This window comes from Erpetoichthys calabaricus, chromosome 2, assembly GCF_900747795.2.
Source record: "Erpetoichthys calabaricus chromosome 2, fErpCal1.3, whole genome shotgun sequence".
Classification (NCBI taxonomy): Eukaryota; Metazoa; Chordata; class Cladistia; order Polypteriformes; family Polypteridae; genus Erpetoichthys; species Erpetoichthys calabaricus.
The window spans coordinates 182,127,262-182,144,890 of record NC_041395.2 but is presented as its reverse complement, the minus strand read 5'-3'; the positions used below and the strand labels follow the sequence as shown (position 1 = coordinate 182,144,890).

The 17,629-nt window shown below is 38.9% G+C and overlaps 1 protein-coding gene and 1 long non-coding RNA gene across 6 annotated transcripts in view; both read left to right on the top strand.

Annotated features, from left to right (window-relative positions):
* Window positions 1-17,629, top strand: part of LOC114642999 (ubiquitin-conjugating enzyme E2 Q1) — a 252,422-nt gene that overhangs the window by 169,886 nt on the left and 64,907 nt on the right. The gene's annotated exons all lie outside the window — the stretch shown is intronic.
* Window positions 5,924-10,359, top strand: LOC127526740 (uncharacterized). Its single transcript, XR_007934171.1, has 2 exons — window positions 5,924-6,251; window positions 9,572-10,359. It is a non-coding gene; the product is annotated as an uncharacterized LOC127526740 (long non-coding RNA).

Here is a 17,629-nt window from a genome sequence, read left to right as displayed (position 1 = left end):
GATGTTAAACGCTGTTTTGATATTCAGTGGACCCTTGACTTACGTACTCAATTTGTTCGCGAGGGCTGGTTGTAACTCAAGTTGGTTGTAAGTCAAGACTATTTTTCCCATAAGAAATAATGGAAATACCCATAACGCGTTCCGAACCTCCCACAGCAACACTTACTTAACCTTTTCATAATAAAAAAGGGTTGTATAATGTGCATAATTTACCAAAACACCAATAATTTTTCAAATGTACTAACCAAAATGTTATAAAAAGTGCCTAGCCTACCAGAAACAACAATTTCATACTATACTCACCATTTGACATCTTTGGGCTGCAGGAAGGGAGGAGGAGGAGAATGAAATGGAAGGTGGTTATTGTTTGGAAGGAGCCTCCTTATACAAATCTTTTCTTTGTAAAATTGTCGAGATGGTGGATTTCGACATGCTGTACATATTAGCGAGATCAGTCACACGAACACAACTCTCATATTTCCGCCCAATTTCCTTCTTCGTTTCGATTGTGATCACTTTCTTTACCTTCGTTACCTTCTCTTTCTTCCTTAGCAATTATCGAAAAAAATTATATAAATCATTGCACTGACCGAAATTACGTCCACAAACACATGTATCTTGGCTCCGACTGACGCTTACAAACACTCTCGGCTGTTTGTTTACAATCGTGCAAGCGGATACATGTGACCGCATTCAGGTCGTAACGCATGATGTCGGCCGTAAATCAAAACAAAAATTTTGGTCATAAATCAAGTTGTTCACATGTCAGGCCGGTCGTATATCAAGGGTCAACCGTAGTACACTTCTCATTAGTTATCAGTATTTCTATATTAAAAATATGAAACAGTGGTCTGATATACCGATACCCACGATCTGCCTCACATCAACTTTTAATCCTTTAGTAATCACTAAATCCACTGTGTGTCACCCCTTGTGTGCGCTGACTAACGTGCTGGCTCAGATCAAAAGAGTGCAGGAGAATCATGTTCACTGTTTATCAATATGAAAATTTAAAGTAGCCAACAATTAGGAACCTATCATAGTTATTATAATTGACACTAAGTCTAAGAATTCCTCAATGAAAGAAGCATTATATTTAGGAGGTCTATACACTGACTATACTAGAGACTGGGAAACTCCTTGAATAATAATGGCAAGGTACTCTAAAGACGTACTAAAGTCAACATCTTTAAACTGGCTTGAGTAAATAGTTGATAAGCCACCTCCTCTTTTTTTTACATTGGCAAACCGAATATCTAAAGCTGTAATTCGGAGGTGCACATTCAATTAAAACAGCTGCACCATCAGAGGTGAGCCACGTTTCATTTACCATATATATACTCACGTATAAGTCAGGTTTTTGAAACCCAAAAAATCAGTATTAAAATCAGACCCCGACTTATATGCCCATTCAAAAATGCAACACTTAAATTTTTTTTTCTAAATATCTTGCTTCCTCCAATCTCGCACCTGTTTCTCATATGGATCGAATTTGGTTGCAGTAGCGCAGTTGCCAATTTTTTTCGCCACTTCAACGACTTTTAAAATATAACCAGCTTCATATTTTCTCCTGATCGAACACTCCATTGTAGATGAGGGATGCTCTTTTGATAAAGGTGTATAAGGATGTGAGATGCAAAAACACAACAGTGCAAACGTCGCTTCGTAATAGTTCAGGTATTACCGTGTGGTCATGTAGGCACAATACATAGGGGAAAAAAAGGCAGTGTGCTCCGTGGTTAATCTCTCAGGTGGGCGTTAGCATATCATAATCTCTTGGACCAATAGCATGAGTTTTCCGCATTTGACTTATACGACCGACGTTATAAAATACAGGAAAAAATAGTCCAATCAAGCCCCAACTTATTCCGCGGAAGAACTTAAATGCGAGTATATATATTGGCTAACTAAAAAGATTACAATGTGCAAGCTTTCGAGGCAACTTGGGCCCCCAACACGGTACAATGTACTATAGTAATGTAAGAAAGTCTACTTTCCTATCACTAATAAGATCGTTGATGTATAATGTCTTGGTTAATGCTCTAACATTTAATAGAGCCATATTTAACTTCTTGGAAGAAAAATGCTGAATGGGTGGAGTGTTAATGCTGCTTTGTGCAGGTTTTTTTTACTGAATCTATAATCTGTTATAGTTTTTATAGTGTTAATGCAGTGTTCATTTGAGGAAGAGCTTGCTACAGTTATCATATACTAGGAAGGCATTATGGAATGAATATGGATTAGAATTAATTACATAGTCAGGAGAGACAAATTAGATGTTTTTGATGAGGACCGGGCGGTGAATCTATTAGGACGTAGACCATCTCATCTGAAGAAACGTTGCGCCTCTCAGAAGAAACCCCAGTTATCCTGGAAGCCAGTGTTTTGTCCCTCACAGTAGCCTTTCAGACAACTAGTATTCATCCAATCTTTTAGCCATAGGTAAGGGACCCGAAATGAAGGTTCTCGTAGCCAGGGTCCTCTTCTTCGTAGCATTAATAAGTCCTGGGAAATCCGCTTTAAGAACCTCCAACTGCTGGTATCGCATGTTGTTTACTCTGACATGTGTTACGATGGTCCCTGCTGCCCTGTCCTTGTGCCTTTCGAAAACTCTGCTCTTCTTGTAATATCTCATACTCGAGCAACGGGAAAACAAGAAACAAAAGATTTCTGTTTGGGGCAAGAAATATTGAGGTCTCGTATAATAAAATCTCCAATAACAAAGACATCAGCTGTGACGGTCATCAGTTGGAGGAAGTGGAGAGGGTCGAACCGGTTCTGGATGGAGATGCTTGCATGAACCGATGGAGGTGATCTAGTTTTAGTGTTTGACTGAAACTACTAGGTATTTCTCTGTTAATGCTCACAGCAGAGGCAAACATTATTGTGTTTTTTTTTTGTTTTTTTTTTAAGCCTCAAGTTACTCATGTCACTTCATCCGCATAAGTTACCCAGTCGTGTCCTCACAGCATCCAGAAGCCATGTATTTTTTACTTAAGTAGTAAAAGTATTAATAAATACATAAAGCCGGACCAATGGACGAAGTGAAGTGCATATAAGTTAATTGACTTTTGAATTGGGTATGGGGTTCCTGACCTCTGGTTTAGGGTAGTAAGTGTTTTCAGTTCAAAAGTTTGCACCCATTGGAATTCACTCAAGTTTCTTGAACCGTTAAGTAGGGCTTAAAGTCTACAGCCTTTTTAAGCAGCAAACCATAGGTTGACTTTATTAACAATTTAAAGGGTGCATGAACACATGCACCTTGCTGTTTTGGAATAGTCATCCTGGTTATCACAAAAAGCTCAAATTGGAAATGTATGAATGTTAATTTGTTTCTGCTTTTGGTGTTGAGATATTGTGGAATACTTTATTTTTTTAAAATATAACTCTGGCTGACATTTTGTAATCAAAGGTACTGGTAGCCTAATACATTTTAAAATAGAGTCTCTATTTCACTCCCACATATAAGGTTAATGGAGGCTGTCTCACTGATCATCCATGACTCCTTCAGTATGACTGCAATGTTTTTTTTTTCCCTTTGATGCATCCACTGCCTTCTCATTTACACCACTGGCTCTGCTTCTCATTGATCGCTTGGAGTCTTAGGTAACCCCATCTGCACTCATTTTCACCAGCACTGTGAAGTGATCCCAGCCTGGATCATTCCCAAGGCTACCACTTACTATATACATTACTAAGGCTAATGGATTTAAACTGAGGACTGGGTCTTGTAAGTTCTACACTTTTGTGCTTGATTGTCTCTCACTCTCAAGCACCTACTCACTCTTCTCAGGATGGCTTGACTCCTTATGCCAGGGTCTCTCTCCCAGGTCCATGTGGCCCCACCAGATTTTTATGCCTAAGATGGAACTAAATTTGTGACTGGCATTTTATCAGGTATGTTTGCTTTGTAGCTTGGCTTTCCCACCATGTGTTTGCTCCTTCTATTTGCACAGTGAGAATGCTGTTTGAGTCCTTGGCCTTAAGCTGCCTTCTGTCTCATGCTGCCAGAAGTGGTACTTTTTGATGAATCAAAACATTCTTGTTTTTTGATAAGAATGTAGGTATAGTGACTTACTCATGCACGTAACACAAAAATACAACATTTTAAACTGATATGTGTCATCATCTCAATCATTTAAATTCATTTTTTCCCCACAGCATGCAACACTCAATACCCCAGAATGACAAAATGAACACATAGTAGACATTTTAAAACATTAACCTCCTTCAAGTTACGTTTTTTTCTCAAAAAAACATGTAAAAAGTGTTTTTTTGACTTGGGAAAAAAAAAATCACATTTTTATGAATTCCCTCTATTATATCTTTCTACTATAAAAACTGCTAAATACTAAAAGTACAATGTCAGAAGTATAGAATGTATATCAGTGATACAAATAATAATGATGAATGACAATAATAATATCACTGCACTAATGTAAGTGAGGCGAACATCATTGTCTCTACACATTGTTTGAATCCATCTGTGGTTAGTTCAGTTGAATGGATATGATTAGGAGAGGTACCCAACTATCTATAGAAGGTCTCACAGTTGACATTGTATAGTTTAGGGGCAGCATTGTGCTATAGCACACATCTGTGGGAGGACACACAAAATTTCATTTAGCACCAATGTTATTAAATAACACAAATGCTTTTGTAATTGTTAAATGGAAGTTTGGAACAGCCACAACTCTTTCTATAGCTGGCCACCCAGCCAAAATTCGAAATCATGGGGAAAGGGCTTTGGCAAGATACATGACCAAAATCCTAATGGTCACTATGGCTGAGCTCAAGACAGCCTGTGTCAGAGATGTGAGGAATTTCCAGAAGGGCAACCATCATGGTAACACTCCCACCAATCTTTTTGCTTTGTGACAGAGTGGCCAGGCAGAAGCCTTTCCTTAGTAAAAGACACATGGAACCCTGTTTGGAGTTTGCAAAAATGCACTTAAAGGGCTCGCAGTCTATGAAAAACAAGATTCTCTGGTCTGATGAAACCAAGATTAGCGTCATGTCAAGAAGTAACCAGGTACAGCTTATGACCGTTGCAAAACCATTCCAGCAGTGAAACGGGGATGGTAGCATCATGTTGTTTGTGGTGGTTTTTAAGCAGTTCTGCCTGGGAGACTAGACAGGCTTGAAGAAAGAAACCTGCTAAAGATCATCTGTAGACATGAGATTGGGCTGAAAGCTCACTTTCCAATAGGGCAACAATATCACAGGAAAAATGTCTTTTGAGTTGTCCTGCCAGATTCTGGATTTAATCCTAATCAAACATCTGGGGAGAGACCTGAAAATAGCTATTCACCAATGTTCTCTATTCATCCTTACAGAGCTTGTGAGGATCTGCAGAGAAGAGCAGAACATCCCCAAATCAGGTGTATATTACAATTGTGAGGTTACTGAATGTTGCTTGATATAGGGGGAAAAAATTATTTGAGTGATTTTAGCTGAAGGCTGCAACATAGCAAAATTCTGTATAAAAAAAATAGTGATGGGTTCTGAATCCACTCTAAAACAAAGTACTTGGAGGAAATGTCAAACTTGCTGACTGTAGTTGCTGATCTTATTGTCTGAGAATGCCAAATTGCACAGAGAATCACAGGATGACAAATTACACAACCTTATGATGACTTTCCAGTACAGTTCAACATTTCCAAAGTATCACAAACGTACCCTTTTTCTGACAGCTTTTAATGTACTGCCTGACTGTGACGTTGCTGTATGAATGCTTTTCAGGTTGTTCAGTTGCAATCTTGTCCCTTTTTTCAGTTGTGGCATTTAAAACTTGATACATCAAGCAGATGAGTACCTCTTCTCTGCTACCTTTTGTGTGTGAAATACATTTGTTAAAGGATCAATATTTGTTTCAAAGTAAAATTCAATACTAAAAATGTTTTTTCCCCTTATATTAATGAAATTAGTTGCTTCCCCAATTGCAGTAAGGTAAAATGTTTTGTATATTTTTGAAAATGTCACCGTCTGTTTATACAATTCCTAGATTTCAGTTGGATGAGGCAAAGATTGCTCGAAACCCCATTTCTGGTTGGATGTAATATAGTGCAAAACTGCAACATTTTGGTTTTGTTTTAAAATAGAGGGCTTTTTACAATGACATTTAAAATTAAAAGTAAATTTATTATAGCAGAGGTATAACCAAGTGCAACCTTTTATTTTGCAGTCCCAGTACAGTCTAACAAGAGCACAGCAGTCTTACAAATCACTTGTGCAAATTCATGAGAAGAATGGTAAGTTGACAATCGTGTTTGAATGGCTAAATTTGGGAGAAAGGTTTAATAATTTAATAATTTCTGTTTTTCACCTGCATTGTTATCATTCTTTAATTTAATATTATTTATTGTATCAGTATGCTGCTGCTGAAGAATGTGAATTTCCCATTGGGATTAATAAAGTATCTATCTATCTATCTATCTATCTATCTATCTATCTATCTCTCTCTCTCTCTCTCTCTATCTCTCTCTCTCTCTCTCTCTCTCTCTCTCTCTCTCTCTATCTAATTGAATGTTTGTTACGTCACATTTCAAATGTTGAATTATGCATAAGGAAGTTTAATAACTTGTGCTCTGTATTTTTTTTTTTTTTTTAAACTCAATTAGTTTTGATTTGGCTTGTTATTGATAGTAGCCACTAGAAATCCAGTAAATCGGTTTTAAATGGATTTTAACTTCAACAAACTGCAGTGTATGCAAACCCAGGCGCCAGTTCATCTTGACTGCAATTCAAATAAGCTATGAACTGGGATGGAGTCGTGAAGAGGACCTGAAGAGTGTCTTATGGCTGCATCACCTGGAAACGTAAGAGGGACAGAGAAAATAAAAAAGCGGGGTGTATTGAATACTCCTGTAATCAGCTGCTTGCTCTGCAATCCCAAGCACCAAAGCAGCTTAATTTCAGTATACCACAGGAGTTGATTGCCCGAAGACGAAGAGGGTGACATGCCATTGTGATAGTTAAAGTGGGTCAAAAATATTTTAGGGTCTACCATCCATAATAATGGGCAATGTTCAGTCACTGTCAAGATGTCTGCTCTTAGAGGGTCATGGAGCATGAAAGTACAGTGGCATTTTGTGTTTTACAGAGAGCTGGCTTCAACCTGATATACCTGACACCATTTTAATGCTGGGTAGATTTAATCTTATTCAAGCAGACAGAGACCTGGCACAGTGAGGAAAAAAGACGGGATAGGGGACTGGACATCAGATGAACAAGGAATGGTGTCATAGAGAACATATTAGTTAAAACTACAGTTTGTAATTCAGACATTGAAATTCTGGCTGTTGGAATTCATCCAAGTTATTTGTCCAGGGAGATAAATTATATCATCCTTATTAATTTTATATTTCTCCCTCTGTAGATGTAGATTCAGCAACATAAATAATTCACTCTCTCGTGTTATAATATGTGGTGACTTCAACCATTTGACTTTGTAGTGATCAATAACAAACTTACATCAATCTCTGTCATGTTCTACTTAAAGAAATAAGCTGGACCTGCTCCATTCAAATGTTAAACATCTGGGCACATCTGACCACGGGCTGATTTATCTTATTGTCGGCTACAACCCTGTTTTTTTATGGCAGCCTGTCATCAACCAGGATAGTGAGGAAGTGGAGCCCTGAAATGGCTCTGAATGACTGCTTCCAAATTACAGACTTGAAAATAATGTATGAGTCACATGGGGATGATATTGAGGGACTCGGCCACTGCATCACTGACAGTATTAACTTCTTCAGCGACACTGCTACCCTCAAAGACAGTGTGTTACTTTCAGACGACAAGACCTGAAATTAAAGCCTCACCAATGGGAAAAAAAACAATACATTGAAATCAGGTGACAAAGAGGCTGTGAAGGATGCACAGTAAGTGTTGAAGGAAATGCTGAGGAAAAGAAAGGATGCTTACAAAGCTAAAATAGAAAGCAAACTTGCTTAGAAAAACATGAAAAATGTCTGGAATGGACCGTGCATAATTACTGGAGTGAAGCAATCCAGGACTCGGGTGCTGCAAGGGGATGTGGACAAAGGTAACATGATGAACCACTGTTTAATAGATTTTCCCTCCCACTGCCATGTTCTTCCAATGACCACACATCTCCCAACCCCTGATCCCCACAACATCAGCAAATTCTTACAACTTCAACTGGAATGACCAATGATGAGTCCACCTCTGACCATCAGTTTGGTATTTACATAACTGAAAACTTTGTAAGGAGATGACTGAGGAAACTGCACACAGGAAAAGCTGCACGACCAGATGGAGACAGTCCTCGGTTTCTTAAGGCCTGTGCTGACTAACTTTGTGGTGTCCTCTGTCACCTGTTCAGTCTGTCCCTAAGGCTCCAGAAAGTGCTGCTGCTGAGGAAAACATCCTGCATTGTTCTAAGTCCAAAGAAGACACACACCTCTTCACCTAATGACTGTAGACCAGGAGCACTCACGTCTTGCATCATTGAATACTTTTTGGAGGCTGCTCCTAGATTGAGTCCTCTTGTGTTATGTAAACTGTGTGGGTCCTGGTGGTCTATCAGACAAAGGTTGGAGTGGAGAATGCAATTAATTATCCATCTTCTCCACAAGGCTTATTTTTTCATGGACAAATCAATGATAGGTTGTACTGATCTCATAATACAGAAGAACTACTGTATATAAGAAAGATCAGAACATGCACCTAGTGAGCAGCCTTTGCTTAAGCAAAGGATGTAAGCTATGGGTGATAGATGATTGAATATACTTAGAATATATGTTCAGTATTTTCCAAGTCACTAATTTTTTCACAACCATGGTATTTATTAATTGCCTTATCTAATTGTGTCTAAATTGAAGCATTTTTATACATTTTATAAAGCATACATTTTGTTGAAACTCTTCACTTTAGCAGACAAATGTTTATGGCAAATACTGAACCTTTAATGTAGGTGACTGCAGCTGACCATTTATGTTAATTTTTAGCATTTTAGTTGATTTAAGTTATTTAATATGAATTATATATTTCCTTAGTATTTTGTTGCCATTGTGTCAACTTGCCACTGCTCATACAAAGCTTATGCTGGTCTGTAAACAGAATTGTGTGTATGAACTCGGTAGAGGAAAATCTTCATTAAGCAAATGAAATAACACATTCTTCATGATGAGATACAAAATAGAATGTTTTGGCATTAGCATGGACAGAAACATCAAAATATCCTTCGCTGCAGTAAGACTCCATAATGAGCTGTATGGTTTGGAATAGGATGCAGCCTTTATGGAGTTCAGGTAATTTCATCATACATAATGGTAGGATATCTTTGATTGTACCCTTTGATAGCAAGCAATATTTGTTATTTTGGTGCAATTTTTCAGTGATCGGTCATTCTAAGGTGTGTGAAGTGTGTATATACTTGATATGCCCCTACCCCTCAGAATGTTTTGTAGTACAGATATTCCCTAGAAATAACTTGTTTAAAATATTAACATACATATAGTGCGGTCATCTCAAAGATTGTTTTTCATTTAATTTTTCTTTTACTATACTTATTTGCATCTCATTACAAATCATGTGTGTTTTGCAGGTTGGTACACTCCACCTAAAGAGGATGGCTAGACCTTCATCTGCCGTCTGCTTATGTGCCACAAGGACCAACTTTGATCTCATCCCATCTCTGAAGCCAGATTGCCACTCCACTGAACTAACACTCTTCTGTCTGTCACTGTTCCTGAGCTTGAGAAATTCTCAGTGCAATCACTGACAGAGCGGCTGTGTAATTCCGTATATGCTTTCACAGACGGGTTTTAAAAAAAAAAAAAAAAAAAGAGCGAGAAAAGAAAAAAGGACAGAGGCTATACCCTTTTCTGGTTGGACCCTCACTTATGGCAGGCTTACTTTTATTTGTAAGACTGGTTTATTTGAAACTACCACCAAACAATGACTTCTCTGGGAACCCAAGACTTTCTTTCAGGCATCCAGCATCTTTACTTCTATGCTATTGATTCTTAATTTATTTTTCTTTCTTGTGCACTTTCTCCTTTTTGTTAATGTATGATGGTTGTGTACAAAAAGAAAGTGTAAGACAATTACATTTATTATTGACAGGAATGCTGCCTGTCCCTTCTGTTTTTGGGAGGGGGGGTGGGGTGGGAGAAATAATGTCCTGCTTGTCTCTTCCGGTTTCCTTTTTTTATGTCGCATTGAATGCCCCTAGAAATTGCAGTTCTCATTGTATATAACAGGCTGGCAACAAAACATGCAACTGCATTTTCTTCTTTTTTTTTCTGTTTTTTTTTTTTTTTTTTTTTCCCATTTTCTGATTTTAGAAATTTTGGATTGTTTGTGCGTCTGATAAAAACTCGGATTATACACCTTTTGCGCCTGGTGTTATTGAGTGTGTTCCTGAAAGCTGGGTAGAGCTGGTATGATGCTGTTGAAAAATGTCAAGAAGTTTGTAAACTAAATAACAAGTAATTGGATTCTCAACAGTCCTGGGAATAATTTAGGCAGAGGTGCTCATAATGGTGTGTATGAACATAACAGTGTTTTTCAAGAAAAACAGATGTCTGTTTTCTGGGAATCAACAAAGCAGCATTCAAGCTGCGGTTCTTTTGTTTGTGTGTGTGTGTGTGTGTGTGTGTGTGTGTATAAAATATAGCTTTGCTAAGGGTACTGGAAATACATTTACCTGTTGTAACATAATATACACACTGAAAATAATTCGCATGATGGGTGGTTAGTTTTTTCTTTTGTGCATATGCCTACAAATAATTTAAATTAGAATACAGACATCAATTAAGTGTTTATTTTATGGTAAATATAATAAACCTGATACAAAAATGTGTAAACTTGGGATTAAAAGCAGGGTCTTTTCTATCCCAAGCTATTTTTCACTTGGTTTAGTGAGCAAATGATTATTTACTCAGTCGTTTATTACAGATGATAAAGGCTTTTAAAATGAAGAACATTGTAAATCTTCTATAAAATATCTTACAATTACTGGCCTTTAAACTAATAAAACATTATAAAAATCTAATCTTTTGATTAGATGCTGGGTACAACATTATTTTGAGTAGGTTTTGTTATAAATGATGTTGCGGACTCTGCTGGATAAATAAGGCGCCTGTGACATGCATTAAAGTCTAAAGCCTCAATTCTGCTGCTTGACAGCTGCTTCATTTTAAGACAATTTCAATGTAGAAATTTGTATGCAGTCTTTACAATTTTGCTTAATGACTTGAATTCATATCATAGCAATCAAATACTTCACAGAATTACAGTTAGTAATATAACGTAAACATATAACTGGACAGTGTGTTCACATTTTAGGGTGTCACAAACATCTATTCATGTAATGTACCAAATTCTAAATTAGTCTAAAGCAAAGGCCAGTGAACTGATGAGTGAAAAGCAAAACTCTTAATTTTAATATAAATACCACTGACAATATCTACTACCATTTTCTTGAAAGTTTCAGATCTATGTAGTGCAGGTTAATTACTCTCCAGGATTTTGGTGGAAAAATTTAGTGGCCTTGTGCAAGATTTGTTACCAGTAATGCCAACTAACACCACAAGCTGTTCTGGTGCCAGGGGTTGTATCCTTGTTAAAACAGAAATGACCAATTCTACCACAGGAAAGATGGGGAACCTCATGTGTAAAGTCTAGGTTGCTGTTCTCAAGTTAGATGTAGGGTCGCTGTGGCAGCAGGTTTTTGTTCCATCTGAATTGCTCTGTGACCAGTACAGATGAGTAATTCTCAGTCCTTTATTGGTCTTCAACTTATTTTTTATTAAATTTGATATTTCATGCGGGGTAAATGGGACCAGAACTGCTGGCCTCTTTGTCATTTGAATCTCATTGTAAATTGGCAGCTGATTAAAAAAACAAGGGGCAATTGAAACAGTGAATGTGGCTGTTTAAGGCTTAAAGAACTGACCAAGAATTGGGAATCTTAACAAGCGAGTCAACTAAAATGTAGCACAAAACTGTTGATTGAGTCACCGCTACACTTCAGCAGCAATGACTGGCTTCTAATGAAATTGTACTGAAATAAAAACCTGCAGCCAGTGCAGCCCACCAGGACTGAACTTGGGAACCTCTCGTCTAGAAGAAAATGGACAGACACTTGGCAGCTAAACAAGAGTGCGCTATGCCAATGCAATCCATCTCTACCATCAATGTAAATGTTGGGATGTGCCTTAATGTCGCTGCCCCTCTGGATTCAGCCTGATTCAGTTCATTCTTTGTGTTTGCCAATAATTTTTGGAATTGCCAACAAGTAATTGGAGTTCTGTTTTTTTCTGAGGTTAAATGTAATTACCACTTCTGATAAAAGGGTTTTAACTGTGTTATCTCTTTGGAGGTTATTTTTATTTCTTTGTCATGTCATTTGCTAGGTTTGGCACTGTAATGTCAAGTCTGTACAGTGCATTTTCAGGTAGCAAGAAATTCAATTCCAATCTTGTTCAAATGTCGCCAATGCCAGAAATGACTCTGCTCTGTTGGCGCCTTGAGCATGGCGCTTAACCTGCAATTGCTTCATCCTGGGTATGATGTTGATCTGTGTCCAGCTCTGCAAGCAGGTCCTCTAACTTACAGTGAAAACTTGGGCGTTGGAGGCAGAATTGGTACTGAGGTGTCACCCACTGCACTCGGATCCCAATCCAGGTAGTTTGTTGTTTAGTAGGTTCAGCAACGCACTATCAGCACCCCGAACCTTGTTTAGAGTATTTAAAAGCTGGGCTCCACAGCAAGATTCAAGGTCAGTAATGTCTAGATGCCCTGGAGCACAGAAAAAACACCCAGAAAGTAGTTGTCAGTAGTTTGAGAGGCCGTGTCCTCCAAGAAGGTGCCGGAGAAGAAATTGAGGCAATCATTAATGTTGGTTGTCGCAGTTGGAATTATCTTAGTCTGAATATTTGATTCAATTGTTTGTTTTTGGGTGGCATGGTGGCACAGTGTTAGGTAGCGCTGCTGCCTCAGGAGACCTGGGTTCGCTTCCCGGTTCCTCCCTGCGTGGAGTTTGCATGTTCTCCCCGTGTCTGCGTGGGTTTTTTGGTCAATCAAAGAAAAATGTATCTTTGCCCCAAACATCATGGAGGGCACTGTGCTTGCCTCCACATTGTTGAAAACCCACCGATAGCTTTACCTTCTTTCCAAAAAGCTACAGAACAGGCAATCCTGGATGCCTAATTGATTCTGCATATGAGTGTCCAACTACTCCTACTTCACCTTTCCTTGACAGTCTCAGGAGATCACTGTTTGAAGGTAGATACTAACCATGCTCTCCAGTTGTTTGACACCTTTAGGTTTATCTTTACAATGGACATCGCCTCCCTCTATAGTTATTTCTCCTTACCCTCTGATACAGATTCAAAAGACATCCAGACCAAGATCCTCCCATGAATGCCCTCATCAGTCTGGCATTCTCCCTTCCACCAGGTCCATGGCATTGGAATGGGTAAATGGGACCTAGCGAGCTGAGGCAGTAGAGCATTTGTTTGGTTTCAAACCCCCCCCCCCAATACAAAGGATTTATTGATGTTAGTGATGCCTCTTGTTCCAGAAGCAAACTACAGGAATTTTTACAAATTATCTCCGTTTTCGTCAGATTTGTTTCTGTCAATGTTTCTACCATTTCTAAAGATCATACTTTCTAGCTGCAGGACATAAAACATCCATCTATCACATGGTTGCCTTCTCTACAGCTCCTTTCTATCTCTTCCATGGTTCCTTAGATTAGACTCCATCACCGCTGCAGTGATGAGAGTGACTTCTGTAATGAAACACTCAGAATGAGGAGTTCCTTCATTGACAGGATACCCTTCTTTGGTTGCAGCCACAATCCACACCTTGCATTTTGAGCTGTGACAGGAGTTGCTGTCCCACTTGCAAATATGTCACCAACAAGACTGGTACAATAATTGGTCCCTTTGGTAAATTCAATAATAAACAATGGGCCTCTTGTCAGTTCCAGAATATTTATTTCATTTCTTGTAGGAAGTGTCCAGCAATATAAATAGGTTAAACAGAGAGACCCTTTGTCTTCTCTAATGACTGCTTGTTCATACCTTCTTTCATCTGTTCCCTCTTCTCTGAGTTACCTGCACTTTACTTTTCAGTTGTACACCTCATAAAGGCTGTACAGGTGAAGTGTCATATTTTACCTTCATTCCTTTTCTGTGTTGAAATGTTGCAGACACACGATTGCCACGGCCCTACAGTAAATTTACTGGTTGAGGGATGCCAAATTTCCAAGTTTTTGTGACACCACCTGTTCAGCAGTTGGTTAAGCTGTTTCTCCAAGTGCTAGATTGGTAGTTTTAAGCGGTTTTATTTCTAGTGACAAAAGACACCGTTAACAGTTTGGCCTAAAATTGACAGAGCAAAAAAGCTGCAATGTTGCTGTCTAAATATTCTTTATTGCATATAAGATGCACAATCATGTCTTTTTTTTTTTTTTTTTTTTGTGAGTCCAAGGAGCGATCAGAAAGGAGCAACAATGGCCCTAGCAGGACTAAAACTTGTTTCAAAAGGCACGCCTGGCACACACACAAGTATTTCAGGAGTGGGCAGTGCTGCTCCTTGTCCGTGGGGATTTCTTCCAAATGACTTGAGCAGCTCCCATCAATGCTTTGCTGAGGTGCCACAAAAAAGCCGCACAGCTTTTCTTTTTTGGTAAAAAGCTGGTCCTCTCTTCTATCCTCTTTGAACGGTTTACCTTCTGTGGGTTTCCATCTTCTGCTCCTTTTTTTGTGTGATGTGCTACGCTGGATCAGTGAAGTACAAAAATCCCTGCAGTAATGACGTCATGGCTTGCAGCAAAGGCCTTTGATTATTTGTTGTGTTTTGCCTCAAGTTGTTCCAGGATTGTAATTTCTGGTTTTGATGTCCATTATGGCCAAAGAAAAGTGGGAGCAGTTGTCATCTACAGTACTTGGACTCCTCTGGTCTTGGGTTTACTCCCCTTTATGCTTAAGCCCCATCTTTACTTTGATAGCCAACAGGATGCAAACCCCTCAAAATTTTAAATGACACACTGAACTAATCACTATGGCCTCTAAGAATTAATCTGAAGTCAAGCAAAACATTTTTTTTTAATAGAATCAAAAGATTTGCGCTTACCACAATGAGTGACCATTCTGTCCCCCCCTTCTTTTTGTTGAGGTACACAAGACAGACTAACCTCATTTGTTTGTGAAGCATGTCAGCATCAGCTCTCTCTCAAACAGGCAATGAAGTGCGGCTCTCGTGTCAATTAAAGGCCGACTAGGACACACTTGTTGACCCCTTCATTGTTAGTGACAAAATACAGGAAATGGATGTTTGGATAGCAAATACAAGATGGGTGTATTTGTAACTACGCAAGCAAATTCAATAACTGTAACTGTTTTTGTTTGCCACCCCGCTCCAACAATCAGGAGAGATTCACAAAGGGAAAGAACTGTGCTGATACTCCTACAGCTTGAAGACACGAAGAACAGCAGATCTGGTTTGCGAGAGCCCTGATGTAACCTCTGCTGCATGGAGCACCCTGGAAAATAAAAGCCTAAAAAGGTACTGAATTTGTCCTTTTGAAGTGCCAATAGTTTTAGAAAACTTGGCTTCCATTTTACCAATGCATGTTTGTGACAACAAAACTGATCTGGAAATCATCATTTTATTGCATATAGCTTGTTACTATTTTTCAAGGAAGTCAGGATACATTCTCTTTTGTGATAGAAATGGCCTCTATTTTTTCTTTTTTGAAAATGACAGATACAGTGCCCTCCACAATTACTGGCACCCCTGCTGTTAATATTTCCTACAACCCCCTTTTGCCAACAAGACAGCACTTAATCTCCTATAACATTTCACAAGGCTGGAGAATACAGAGACAGGGATTTTTGACCATTCCTCTTTGTCTTTCTAGATCGTCCCGAGTCCTGTCCTCTCCAGCTCACCCCACAGTTTTTCAATGGGGTTGAGGTCTGGGGACTGAGATGGCCATGGCTCGATTTTGTGTCTGCTGAGCCATTTGTGTGTAGATTTTGCCATATGTTTGGCTCTGAGGCTAAGGATCTGTGCTGGTATCCAGAAGGTTGCCGATTCGAATCCCTGTCACTGCCAAAAGAGATCCTACTCTGCTGGGCCCTTGAGCAAGGCCCTTAACCTGTAGTTGCTCCAAGGGTGCTGTACAATGGCTGACCCTGCGCTTTGACCCCCAAGGGGTATGCGAAAACTAACAAATTCCTAATACAAGAAATTGTATAAGGAGAAATAATGGGGGAAAAAAAATGTTTAGGGTCATTATCCTGCTAGAAGAACCAATGATGACCCATCTTCAATTTTCTGGCAGAGGCCACCACATTTTGACTTAAAATGTCCTGGTATTTCAAGGAGATCATGATGTCATGCACCCTATCAAGGTTCCCAGCGGTTTTGGAAGAGAAACAGCCCCACAGCATCACAGATCCTCCACCATACTTTACAGTGGGCATGAGGTGCTTTTCCGCATACTCATTCTTGGATTCACGCCAGACCCACTTAGAATGTTTGCTGCCAAAAAGCTCAATTTTAGTCTCCGCTGACCAAAGCACACGGTCCCAGTATCGCTTAGCAAACTCCAGACGTTTACGTTTGTGGTTGGAGGTGAGAAAAGGCTTTTTCCTTGCATGTCTCCCAAAGAGCTTGTTGGCATGGAGATCGCATCTTATGGTTGTCATGGAGACCTTGTGACCCCCAAGATAACACTCTTTGGTGCAGTTCTCTAACCGTGAGCTTTACCATCCCCCTCACTGTGCGTGGTGGCAAGATAAACTTGGGTCCTCGTCCAGCCTTGTTTGTCACTGTTCCCGTTGTTTTACTCTTCTTTATTATTCCTCTGACTGTAGCTACAGGCAGGTTTAGGCGAGTAGCTATTTTCTTGTAGCCATTCACTGACTTATGAAGGTCGACACACATCTGCCTTACTTGAACGGCATGTTCTCTTGTCTTTCCCTTGTTGAAGAGTGGCTAAGAGTGATAGGACTCTGTCTCACGTCATATTTATACCCCAGGGACACAGGAAGTCATTAATTACCAATTAAAAGGTCCAGTTTACTCTGATCAACTGTAAAAACTAAACTAGAAGTTACAAAAATGATTCAATTATTTATTTTCTAGGAATTGTTAGGGGTGCCAGTAATTGTGGCACACATGATTTCATATAAAATTGAATATAAAAAATGAATAAATGTAATTCAATTAAAGGTTGGATTTTTCTCTTTTTTGTGTTGTGAGCCTCTATTTTTTGGGAAAAAAAAGAATTTCTTAGAAGCCTAAGAACACAACTTAACCAGGGGTGCCAATAATTGTGGAGGGCACAAGCTGTTTAACACTGTATGTGTAATCTCAAGATGCAGATCAATGCTTGACAACTTTCTTTGCTTGAAAAATGGACATTCTGCAAGTTTAACCCCCACCCTCCCCAAGCATCCTATGCCCCATAGGTTAAGTTAGAGCATACTTTTACTTATACTTTTGACAATTTATAGAAAACACTTAACTTTAGAACACAAATGAACATGGCAAATGCATATATAGCATGTTTGGTGTTTTTAAGCCAAAGTTATTTCTTCACAAATACTTAACATATCCTGTAAGCTTTCATGTACAAAAA